Genomic DNA, 13,039 nt, shown 5'->3' with positions numbered 1-13,039 from the left:
ATAAAATCCATTTCAACCATAATTGTGTAAATATGAAACAAAGAGTTCATTTTAATTATATATTCTAATTAAATGTCCCTTGTAAGAAGTAAAATATATTTAAAAAATAACCGTTGACATATGGTGTCTGTGTCTAACGGTTCAACAGACCAGAGGAGGCTGGTGGTTTCAATGTGTCTGATACCATTTCAGGTATTCCGTTCCATGCTTTACAATGAACCCCTCCTCTGGTACACAGTATCTGCCCACCAGTCACCCCTGCAACAAACAGACTTAGCCTGCCGGCAGACAATGATACACGACTATGTGCTGTGACGCTCCTCCCGCTTGAAATTACCTCAATGCATTTATGATATCCTTGTCAGAGGAGAGGAGCTTGTAATCCAAAAACTATTCCCAACATTTTCTACTCCTTGTTATTCATAGCAATTGAGAAGCAAAATTAAGTGCGAAAAAGAAAAATGAAAATAAATAACTGCAATTAACAAATGAGCCTGTGGCTTTTGCTCACTTGCTGGGTGGCATTCAAGAGTGAAATTACACAGACAATGGGCCAAATATTCCTAAAACTTAAGCCACTACTTATACTGTACCATACATACTGTATATGTCAGTGGAAAACTCCAATTACACGCCAATGGTTCTGTTTTGTCTGTACTTTCAGCTCTATTTTATGATAACAGGTGCAGACATTCATGCATTATAAGCATCCATATTAAAGGAAAACTTCAACCAGAAACTATATTTTGGTATTTGTTTCATTAGTCCATTGTTGACAGTCCCAAAATGTTTTGCTTGTCAGCGATCAGGTTGTCAAGATATGTAACTTTCAAAATACAAAAATCATCACATGACGCAAAACGCACAATCATATGATTTGATATAACGCCAGAGAATTTGCTATGTATCAGTGCACCCTATTGATGGGTAAGATGATGTCACAAAAAAGATGCGCATGCTTCAAATGGGTCAGAAGTCAGTGAGTTGTTGTGATTCTGGATGGCCAGATAGCTACCAACAATGACAAGAACCTCCATGTGGGGAATCGTAAGTGACTTGTTTCAGCTAGTTTCATCTTGTTCGTGATACAGTGACATGTTCTGAGGTGTTTTGACATATTCCATGCCAATGCATATATGGTTAAAATTCGCTAGCTGCATCAAATTGAATGATGAGACAAAAAACATAGTTTACATGTTGTCAACATTCTAAGCCAACCCTGTCTATTTTACCCCATAGTTGTGCACGCATCGGTTGTGTTGCTAAACAACCAACCCGTCTAAATAATTTATCAGGTAATGTAAGCATTATGCAAATTGTCAACCATTTTAAAACGAGAAGCGGTTATGACTGATAAAAAACACGCTGGTATTACTACTCTGTAAGTTAACTTCAAATTGCCCCTTAATCCTCTCTTTTCTAAATGATTATAATGATGTGTTTGGATTAACCTCCTTATTAATCATTCTTGCAATACATCCATTTTTAAGAGCATATAAAGCATAAATCACTGCATTAAACCCCTGTCTCAAGCATCTTCCGAATGCCGTTTACTGTGGTTTCCCTGCTCCTTCTTACCCCTCCATCACTGCTGCCACCGCCTCTAGCACACGCACACACACACACACGTCCCAGTGTTATCCAGAGTCGTCAGGGGTAATTTGTCTTAAGCCTCAGTACTCTGTCTCCCATAAGAGGGTTTCAAACTGCAGCACAAGTTATTAAGAAGCCTGCTGGCTCCCTTCACTAATCCTGCCCAGGGTAAACTCACCAACAGCAGAGCAGAACACACTGAATCATCCTCTAATACCATGCTGTAGAAAAAGGCACTTACTCTCTCACTCGGCTGCAACTGGAGGCAAGGCAAACTAACTCGCCCCAGAGAGAGAGAGAGCAAGGGAGAGCGAGAGAGTGTGTGTAAGAGAGAGCGAGAAAGAGTGACAGAGACAGAGAGACAGAGTGGGGGGAGCAGCTCCAACACATTTGACATGTTGGAGTTTAAAGCAGAGCAGAACAGTACAGACTCACACGACTGACACCCGACAGATCCTTTCTTTATCATTCTCTCCCTTCTTCCTCCCCTGCTTCTCTCTCGCTCTCCCTCCCTGTTCTTTAACTGTCCTGTGTGCTGTGCACCCTCTCCGTTTAACTTTGTTAAATTGCACAGTGTGCTCTCTCTGTTTAACTGTTTAGTGTGCTCTCTCTCCATTTAACTGTCCTATGTGCTCTCTCTTTTTAACTCTGCTGTGTGCTCTCTGTGTACCCAGAATAACCCCAAACAGTTAACGTAACACGCCAATGTAAAATACGATTTTTGGATATAAATATGAACTTTACAGAACAAAACATACATGTATTGTGTAACATGACGTCCTATGAGTGTCATCTGATGAAGATCATGAAAAGGTTGGTGATTAATTTGATCTCTATTTGTGCTTTTTTGTGACTCCTCTCTTTGGCTGGAAAAATGGCTGGTTTTTTTGTGAGTTGGTGGTGACCTAAAATTATAGTTTGTGGAGCTTTCGCTGTAAAGCATTTATTAAATCAGACTGTGGTTGGATTAACAAGAATGTTATCTTTAAAATGGTGTCTAATACTTGTATGTTTGAGAAATTTGATTTATGAGATTTCTGTTGATTTGTATTTGGCAACCTGCAATTTCATTGGCTGTTGGTGAGGGGTTCCGCAAGAAAAGAGAGGTTGAAATCAAGTATGATGCCAAGGTACTTAAAATCATATACCACCTGGAGCTTCTCCCCTTACACATAGACATCTGGCTCAGGAGCATATGTTGTCCTCTATGTGAAAAACATGAAACAGTTTTTTTCACATTGAGATTCAAACACGAGTCACTGAGACACTTTGTAACCTGGACCATTACAGTAGGGAGTTCTTGTGCAGCTTGTTGTTTGCTCTTTCCATGCACATATATCATTGTATCATCTGCATACATTTGAACTTCAGACCCAGTACAGACAGAAGGCAGATCATTAATGTACAGGCTGAACAGGAGGGGCACCAGTATTGACCCTTGGGGCACGCCCACATCATAGCTAAGAGTGGGCGACAGCTCATTGCTCACTCTGACACACTGAATTCTGCCTTCAAGGTATGATTTCATCCATCTCAAGGCATCGGGGGAAAAGTTGAACTTGGACAATTTTGTGATGAGAATCTCATGGTTATCAGTATCAAAAGCCTTCCTTAGGTTCAGAAACACAGCCCCAACAACACCCCCTTTGTCCATCTTGGACTTCACATTTTCTAGAAGTAAGCCGTTTCTGTGGAGTGTTTTGCTCTGAAGCCAAACTTTATGGAGTGTAATGTGAAGGGGCTGTTGTTGAGGTGGGCAATCAGTTGTTCTGCTACACACTTTTCAACAACCTTTGACACCACAGGTAGTATACTAATGGGCCTGTAGTTAATCACGTCAGCAGGGTCGCCTGATTTAAAGATGGCCGTTATTATGGCCGACTTCCATACATTTGGAAACACCCCCAAACCAATAGATTTGTTGGTGACCTTAGTAATGGGGCCAATGAGTGACTGTAGTTTTTAAGTAAGGTAGAGTCCAGCCCAAACACATCTTTGGCTTTAGAGTTCTTTCGTGAGCTAATCACCTTCTTCACATTTGACTCACAAATCTCCCTTATGAAGACCGGTTGAGCGTCATTCACTAGCACTGAGTACAAGAAACCAGTGGAGGGGTTCTGTGTCAGTACCCTGACAGAGTCAATAATGTAGTAATTGAAGGATATTGCTATTTCGACTGCATTCCTGTGTTAGATTAGAAATCATGGTGAATAAGTCTTTTTGCAGTGTTACTATGGTCGTTCCCTGTTAACTTTTTAGATTCTCCCAGATCAATTTATAATTTCCCTTTGCTTCACCAATTATGTTAATAAAAAAAGTTTGCCTTGGCCTGTCTGATTTCTTTCATCACCTTATATATCTACATGGTAAACCTACATCTGTCATGCTCTAATTTGGATATTAGGGCTATCTTTAGAGCATAATCTCGTTCTTTCACCAATTTCCAGATTTCTCCATTTAGCCAAGGAAGAGTGCTCTTTTGGCCAGGTTTGGATTTGATTTTCTTTAGAAAACCATTTATCGTAGTCTGGATTGTGGATAGAAAAACCTGACTATCAGCTTCCACATCTGTATAGAACAATAGATCATTCCAGTTAATTCCCTTAATTGCTTTTTCAAAATAGTTTAATTCACTCTTAGGTATTCTTAGTTGATCCAGCTTTCTAACAGTAGAAAGGTTAAACCTGCGCTTAGGCAGCTTTCTGGCTATAAATGTCAGATGATGATCAGATAGCCCAGTAACCATATTGAATGATTCAGTCACTCACCAAATCAATCTGTGTTTTAGAGCAACAAGTCAGCCTGGTCGGCCCTTTAACTAGCTGTGTAAGGTCAAAGGTATTAGTAATCCGTTTGAGGGTTTTCCTACAAGACTTGTCTTCATAATTAATATTAAAATCTCCCATTAAGATGACCTCTTTCCCAAAATCACATTCCCTAAGCATGTTATTAAACTGATCAAAAAACACTCTTTTGGTGGAAGGTGGCCTATACATTCCAATAAGGGTAAAAGACATTTGGGGAGACAATGTAACGTTCAGGCCAATACATTCTAGTTCATTACCACATGACCACTCAATTTGTTTGCATCGGATATGTTCTTTAATGTAAATTATCACACCCCCTCCTCTTCCTTCAATCCTGTCTCTCCTGAAAACATTGTAGCCAGGCACAATCAAAGCAGCATATGGAGTGTTTTTATGGAGCCATGTCTCTGAGAGGCAGAGGAAGTCAAGGTTGGAGTCTGTGAGTAGATTTGGACTTTTTAGACTTTTTGGCTGGCTGGGTGTGGGTGGCGGCTCGCTTTTAGTTTTTTTTTCCTTTGCATACTTTATTTTCTTTTTGATTCTGTAATTTGATTATAATGATAAATACTTATATCGAAGTACCCCCCCCAACAAAAAAAAGAATATATGGATAATTGAATATGTACCAGGGATGATCTCCTCCTAGTAATGGCTGTACAAGAGAAGACATTTTCCTCTTCTGTACCCCAGACTTTAACCCAATGAAAGCTTTCTCTTTGTATTCATATGAATTACTTCCCCACAATCACAACAAACAAGCCTATCAGCTACACTACAGTGCCTGTTGGAAAGTATTCAGTTTTTCCACATTGTTACGTTACAGCCTTATTCTAAAAAATATATATATATCCTAGCCACCGTGCTACTTCATCTGCATTGCTTGCTGTTTGGGGTTTTAGGCTGGGTTTCTGTACAGCACTTTGAAACATCGGCTGATGTAAAAAGGGCTTTATAAATACATTTGATTGATTGATATATAATTCTCAGTAATCAACACACAATACCCCATATTGAATTTTTTTTTTTTAGAAATGTTTACATACATCAGTAGTCAGACCTTTGCTATAAGACTTGAAATTGAGCTCAGGTGCATCCTGTTCCCATTGATCATCCATGAGATATTTCTACAACTTGTATGGAGTCCAGCTGTGGTAAATTCAATTGATTGGACATGATTAGGAAAGGCACATACCTATTTATATAAGGTCCCACAGTTGACAGTGCATGTCAGAGCAAAAACCAAGCTGTGAGGTCGCAGGAATTGTCTATTGAGCTACGAGACAGGATTGTGTTGAGGCACAGATCTGGGGAAGAGTACCAAACAATGTCTGCAGCATTGAAGGACCCAAAGAACACAGTGGCCTCCATAAATCTAAAATGGAAGACGTTTGGAACCACCAAGACTCTTCCTGGAGCTGGCCGCCTGGCAAAACTGAGCAATCGGGGAAGAAAGGCCTTGGTCAGGGACGTGACCAAGAACCCGACGGTCACTCTGACAGAGCTCTAGAGTTCCGCTGTGGAGATGGGAGAACCTTCAAGAAGGACAACAATCTCTGCAGCACTCCACCAATCAGGCCTTTATGGTAGAGTGGTCAGATGGAAGCCACTCCTCTGTAAAAAGCACAACAGCATGCTTGGCGTTTGACAAAAAGCATCTAAAGATTCTCTGGTCTGATGAAACCAAGATTGATCTCTTTGGTCTGAATGCCATGCGTCACATTTGGAGGAAACCTGGCACCATCCCTACAGTGAAGTGTGGTGGTGGTAGCATCATGCTGTGGGGATTTTTGTCAGTGTCAGGGACTGGGAGACCAGTTAGGATCAGGGCAAAGATGATAGGATGAATTTACTGAGATTCTTGATGATAACCAGCTCCCGAGCGCTGATGACCTCAGACTGGGGCTAAGGTTCACCTTCCAACAGGACAACAACCCAAAACACAAAGCCAACACAACTCAGGAGTGGCATTGGGAGAAGTCTCTGAATGTCCCTGAGTGGCCCATCCAGAGCCCGGACTTGAACCCAAATATACATTCCTGGAGAGACCTGAAAATAGCTGTGCTGCAGCGCTCCCCATCCAAATCAAATCAAACTGTCACGTCCTGGCCTTAGTATTCTGTGTTTTTGTTATTATTTTGGTTAGGCCAGGGTGTGACATGGGGATTTATGTGGTTTGTTTTGTCTGGGGTTGTTTGTAGGTATGGGATTGTGTTTAGAGTAGTACTCTAGGTAAGTCTATGGTTGCCTAGAGTGGTTCTCAATCAGAGCCAGGTGTTTATCGTTGTCTCTGATTGGGAACCATATTTAGGCAGCCATATTCTTTAGGTCTCTTGTGGGTGATTGTTCCTGTCTTTTTGTTTGTGGCACCAGATAGGACTGTTTCGTTTTTTTCACATTTCTTGTTTTGTAGATTGTTGTATTTTCATATTTATTAAAGATGTACAAAACTAACCACGCTGCATTTTGGTCCGCCTCTCTTTCCCCAGAAGAAAACCGTTACACAAACGTTATGTCACATGCACAAAATATTACAGGTGTAGACCTTACCATGAAATGCTTACTTACAAGCCCTTAACCAAATAATGCAGTTCAAGAAATAGAGTTAAGAATGTATTTTCAAATTAGACTAAAATAAAATACAAAGGTACAAAGTAAAATAACCATAACGAGGCAACGATTAGCAGCAGTGTAAAATCAAGGGGGGTCGGGGGTCAATGTAAATTGTCCGGGTGGCAATCCGATTAATTGTTCAGCAGTCTTATGGCTGCTAGGGGGCGCTCTTTTAATTTTTGGATAAAAAACGTTCCCGTTTTAAACAAGATATTTTGTCACGAAAAGATGCTCGACTATGCATGTAATTGACAGCTTTGGAAAGAAAACACTCTGACGTTTCCAAAACTGTAAAGATATTTTCTGTGAGTGCCCCAGAACTAATGCTACAGGTGAAACCAAGATGAAATTTCATACAGGAAATGGCCCAGATTTTGAATGCGCTGTGTTCCAATGTCTCCTTATATGGCTGTGAATGTGCCAGGAATGAGCCTGCACTTTCTGTCGTTTCCCCAAGATGTCTGCAGCATTGTGACGTATTTGTAGGCATATCATTGGAAGATTGACCATAAGAGACTACATTTACCAGGTGTCCGCCTGGTGTCCTCAGTCGAAATTATTGCGTAATCTCCAGCTGCATACGCGTTTTCATTTTCTTCAGAGGAGAAAGTCAACTGCCACGAATGATTTATCATTGATAGATATGTGAAAAACACCTTGAGGATGTATTCTAAACAACGTTTGCCATGTTTCTGTCGATATTATGGAGTTCATTTGGAAAAAAGTTTGCGTTGTAATGACTGAATTTTCGTTTTTTTTTTTCCAAACGTGATGAACAAAACGGAGCGATTTGTCCTACACAAATAATATTTTTGGAAAAACTGAACATTTGCTATCTAACTGAGAGTCTCCTCATTGAAAACATTTGAAGTTCTTCAAAGGTAAATGATTTTATTTGAATGCTTTTTTGTTTTTGTGAAAATGTTGCCTGCTGAATTCTAGGCTTAATGCTATGCTAGCTATCAATACTCTTACACCAATGCTTGTTTAGCTATGGTTCAAAAGCATATTTTGAAAATCTGAGATGACAGTGTTGTTAACAAAAGGCTAAGCTTCAGAGCTAATATATTTATTTCATTTCATTTGCGATTTTCATGAATAGTTAACGTTGCGTTATGTTAATGGGTTTGAGGCTATAATTACACTCCTGGATACAGGTTTTTCGTAGCCAAACGTGATGAACAAAACGGAGCGATTTGTCCTACACAAATAATCTTTTTGGAAAAACTGAACATTTGCTATCTAACTGAGAGTATCCTCATTGAAAACATTTGAAGTTCTTCAAAGGTAAATTATTTTATTTGAATGTTTTTCTTGTTTTTGTGAAAATGTTGCCTGCTGAATTCTAGGCTTAATGCTATGCTAGCTATCAATACTCTTACACCAATGCTTGTTTAGCTATGGTTCAAAAGCATATTTTGAAAATCTGAGATGACAGTGTTGTTAACAAAAGGCTAAGCTTCAGAGCTAATATATTTATTTCATTTCATTTGCGATTTTCATGAATAGTTAACGTTGTGTTATGGTAATGAGCTTGAGGCTATAATTACGATCCCGGATACAGGATTGCTCGTCGCAAGAGGTAAGGAAACTTTTGGACCTAGACTATGGCGCTCCAGTACTGCTTGCAGTGCAGAGAGAGCAGAGAGAACAGTCCATGACGGGTGACTAGAGTCTTTAAGAATTTTTGGGTTCTTCCTCTGACACCACCTAGTATATAAGTCCTGAATGACAGGAAGCTTGGTCTCTGATATACTGGGACGTACGCACTACACTCTCTAACTCCTTACGGTCAGATGCCGAGCAGTTGCCATATCTGGAGAACTTTGATCTGGGGACCCATACAAATCTTGTAAGTCTCCTGAGGGGAAAAGGTGTTGTCATGCCCCCTTCATGACTGCCTTGGTGGGAGTTACGTAAGCCTCTAGGAAGAGGGAACGCAACACCCTGCTACAATTCAACTCCCTGTGAAGTGAAAGAGGAATGGAACTGTAGGTGCGAGAAATGATGACAAAGGCAGAGAATGGTACCGTTTACAGGGAATTTATTCCGTCACACGGTAATTTTTGGGAAAAGGGTCTGGATGGACCCAAAGCAAAGAAAGTAAATATCAAAGCCCCCTCTCCTACCTTACCTGCCTACCCACTACTGCTGTATCCTGACGAGGAGGCGTGGTCAGTTCTCCAATTAGCAATGGGGGCTGACCAATCAGCTGCTTCGTGGAATTCAGTAAGCCATCCTGAAACACACACATACATACAAATACACAAATCACAAGACCGTAACTGGGGAACGTAACAGTGGGTTTGGACCATGATAGTTTGTTGGTGATGTGGACACCAAGGAACTTGAAACTCTCGACCCGCTACACTAGAGCCCCGTCGATGTTAATGGGGGCCTGTTCGGCCCTCCTTTTCCTGTAGTCCAAGATCAGCTCATTTGTCTTGCTCATATTGAGGGAGAGGTTGCTAATCTGGCACCACACTACCAGGTCTCTGACCTCCTCCATAAAGGCTGTTTCATCGTTGTCGGTGATCAGGCTTACCACTGTTGTGTCATCAGCAAACTTAATGATGGTGTTGGAGTCATGCTTGGCTACGCAGTTGTGGGTGAACAGGAAGTACAGGAGGGGACTAAGTACACACCCTTGAGGGGCCCCAGTGTTGAGGAGCAGCGTAGCAGATGTGTTGTCGCCTATCCTTACCAAATAATAATAATAATATCCCATTTAGCAGACGCTTTTGTCCAAAGCGACTTACAAGTCGGCTGGGGCCACTACTTTTACATATGGGTGGCCCCAGCGGGAATCGAACCCACAACGCTTGGCGTTGCAAGCGCCATGCTCTACCGACTGAGCCACACAGGACTTCATTACCACCGGGGGCAGCCAGCCAAATCCAGGATCCTGTTGCAAAGGGAGGTGTTTACTATCAGGGTCATTAGCTTCGTGATGAGCTTTGTGGGCACTATGGTGTTGAATGCTGAGCTGGAGTCAATGAACATTTCTCACATCCGTGTTCCTTTTTTCTAAGTGGGAAAGGGCAGTGTGAAATGTGATTGAGATTACATCATCTGCGGATCTGTGGGGGCGATATGTGAATTGGAGTGGGTCTTGGGTTTCTGGGATGATGTGCGCCATGACCAGCTTTTCAAAGCGCTTCATGACTACCGACGTGAGTGCTACAAGGTGGAAGTCATTTAGGCAGGTTACCTTCACTTTCTTGGGCACAGCGACTATGGTGGTCTGCTTGAAATATGTACTGTAGGTATTACAGACTCGGTCAGGGCGAGGTTGAAAATGTCAGTGAAAACACTTGACAGTTGGTCCGCGCATGCTCTGTGTAGATGTCCTGGTAATCCATCTGGCCCTGCCCAGATGAATGTTGCCCTGTTTCATTAGGGATAGGCGTCCTGCTGGCGGGACACAAGCCAACAACATCTGGTGAAACTGGACAGATGATTCTGGGTTTTGTGAATGCCAGGAGAACACTACCTGCTCCAATGCATAGTGACAACTGTAAGGTTTGATGGAGGAGGAATAATGGTCTTGGGTTGTTTTTCATGGTTCGGACTAGGCCCGTTAATGCTATAGGATACAATGACATTCTACAAGATTCTGTGGTTCCAACTTTGTGGCAACAGTTTGGGGAAGGCCCTTTCCTGTTTCAGCATGACAATTGCCACGTGCACAAAGCGAGATCCAGTCATAAATGGTTTATCGAGATCGGTGTGGAAGAACTTGATTTGCCTGCACAGAGCCCTGACCTCAACCCCATCGAACACCTTTGAGATAAATTGGAACACCAGGCCTAATCGCCCAACATCAGTGAATGATGTCACTAATGCTCTTGTGGCTGAATGGAGGCAAGTCCCTGCAGCAATGTTCCAACATCTCGTGGAAAGCCTTCCCAGAAGAGTGGAGGATGTACCAGTACCAGTTCTGCACTTTGAATATTAATGCTGTTCACATACACCTGTATCTTGCTGCCACATAAGTGCATGGAAAGGATGAGTGGAAAAGAAGAGAATAGAAGAGGAATAGAAGGGGAGAAAGAGAGATCTGTGGGGCGTTAACTGCATTTGTCACTAAATTAAACAGATACTGTATCTAACTGCCCTCTGACCCTTCTCTACCACTCCCTCCACCTCTATCTCTCCATCCCCTCCACCTCTCCAAAATAACACATTTTTGTTTGCTAGTGTCAATCAAACCACCGATGCACCCAGAGCTGCTCTCTGATGTCAGAATCTGAAAAATATCCCACTCCCCCAACGACTGAATGCTACTTCCATGTAAATAGAAAAGCAGTGGAGGAAAACTGCAACAAATGGAGAAATCTGTGGCTGTGGGAGTGTTTCTTCTATGAGTTATACGTTTTATGAGTTACAGTGTGTTAGATTAGGATATGGCTCCGTGTTCAGCTTTGGGTATGTATGCAGCGCACACCGAATAATGTTTTTATTGAGCTGCCAATCTCATAAAGCCCTCTGCCAGAAGAAGCATTTGTTTTGTTGGTGCTTCTTGATTTTGTCAGTCCGTCCGTGGCAGCGGCAGGGGTTTGTGTTGGTGGGCCTGGATGTTTTTCTGTCTGATGGTTATCTGGAAGAGTGAAATCAACCTGTCCGTCTCTGTGAGGCTGTTATTACGAGCTCCTCTCCACTCTTCTCTCCTCTGTCCCTTCCTCTCCTCTTATCCTCTCATGTCTGTTTACCAGAAAAAATCAATTGCTCCCGTTCCTCCCGAGGCAATTTTACGATATCGGCTGGAGTTATGGAAACATCTTGCTTCTTCTGTCCTCACATACTCTTTAGCAATAGGCTGTCTGTCTGTGATTGTGCAGGAAGTGGAAGATTGCGTGACAATGTTTTTTTTCCTGTTAGCTCTGCCAATGTTTGGCATTCTACAGAATCAGTATTTTTGTCTCCTTCAAAAACACCTACAGACAAAACAAAACCTGAACATTCATTACACTGTAAGACCAAGTGTTAAGGATCGGAAACACTTTTCTCTAACGCTTTTTAAATAGATCAAGGTATTTAAAATGTCAATGTAAATGAAAAGGAGTCACAGTGATTAGACTGTTAACAACAGAACGTGTTTATTCTCTGTAACACTTTGTAAACACATGAACACGTGGGTTGTTGTTTTAACAGGGTGTAAAGCTGTATTTGCATGTTTCCTAGAATGCCTTTTGAGTGAAAGTACAGCTTGCTCGTGACAGAGACATGGTTTCTGCATTTAGTAACTTCCATTCCCGATTCCTTCACAAAGTCACTGCCTAGGTTTTAAATAATTAATTCACTAATAATAATAATATAATTATTAAATAAATAAATAAATAAATAAATAATAATAATGTTTTATTTAACCTTCTGTCACGCCTTGGTCTTAGTATTGTGTGTTTTAGTTTATTAGTTAGTCAGACCAGGGTGTGACATGGGGTTATTATGTATTGTATTTTCGTTTTGGGGTTTGTAGTGTTTGGGATTCTAGTTGATTAGGGGTGTGTGTGTGGTTAATTAGGTTGGCTGCCTGAGGCGGTTCTCAATCAGAGTCAGGTGCTTCTCGTTGTCGCTGATTGGGAACCGTATTTAGGTAGCCTGATTTCGCTTTGCATTTCGTGGGTGATTGTTCCTGTCTCTGTGTTAGTTTCAGTCAGGCTGTATTAGGTTTCGTTCTGTTTGTTGTTTCTTTTGTATTTATTAGTTATTCGTGTTAGTTCGTTCGTTTTGTCTTCACTCAATAAACATGAGTAACTTACACGCTGCATTTCGGTCCGACTCTCCTTCAACTAAACAAGAACGCCGTTACACCTTCATTTAACTAGGCAAGTCAGTTAATTAAGAACAAATTCTTATTTAAGTGAATGTGTTTCAATTAAAAGTAAACCCTTTATTAACTCATGTTATACATTTCTTGTTGTGGGAAAACGACTCCAGGAAAATACCATGATGTGTTAATGTCATAATTCCACTCTCCGGCATCCCATAAACTTCATCATTGACATTGTTTTCCCATGGTACTATTT

The sequence above is a fragment of the Oncorhynchus masou genome, chromosome 30 (genome assembly GCF_036934945.1).
Source record: "Oncorhynchus masou masou isolate Uvic2021 chromosome 30, UVic_Omas_1.1, whole genome shotgun sequence".
Classification (NCBI taxonomy): Eukaryota; Metazoa; Chordata; class Actinopteri; order Salmoniformes; family Salmonidae; genus Oncorhynchus; species Oncorhynchus masou.
This window is presented reverse-complemented; position numbering follows the sequence as displayed.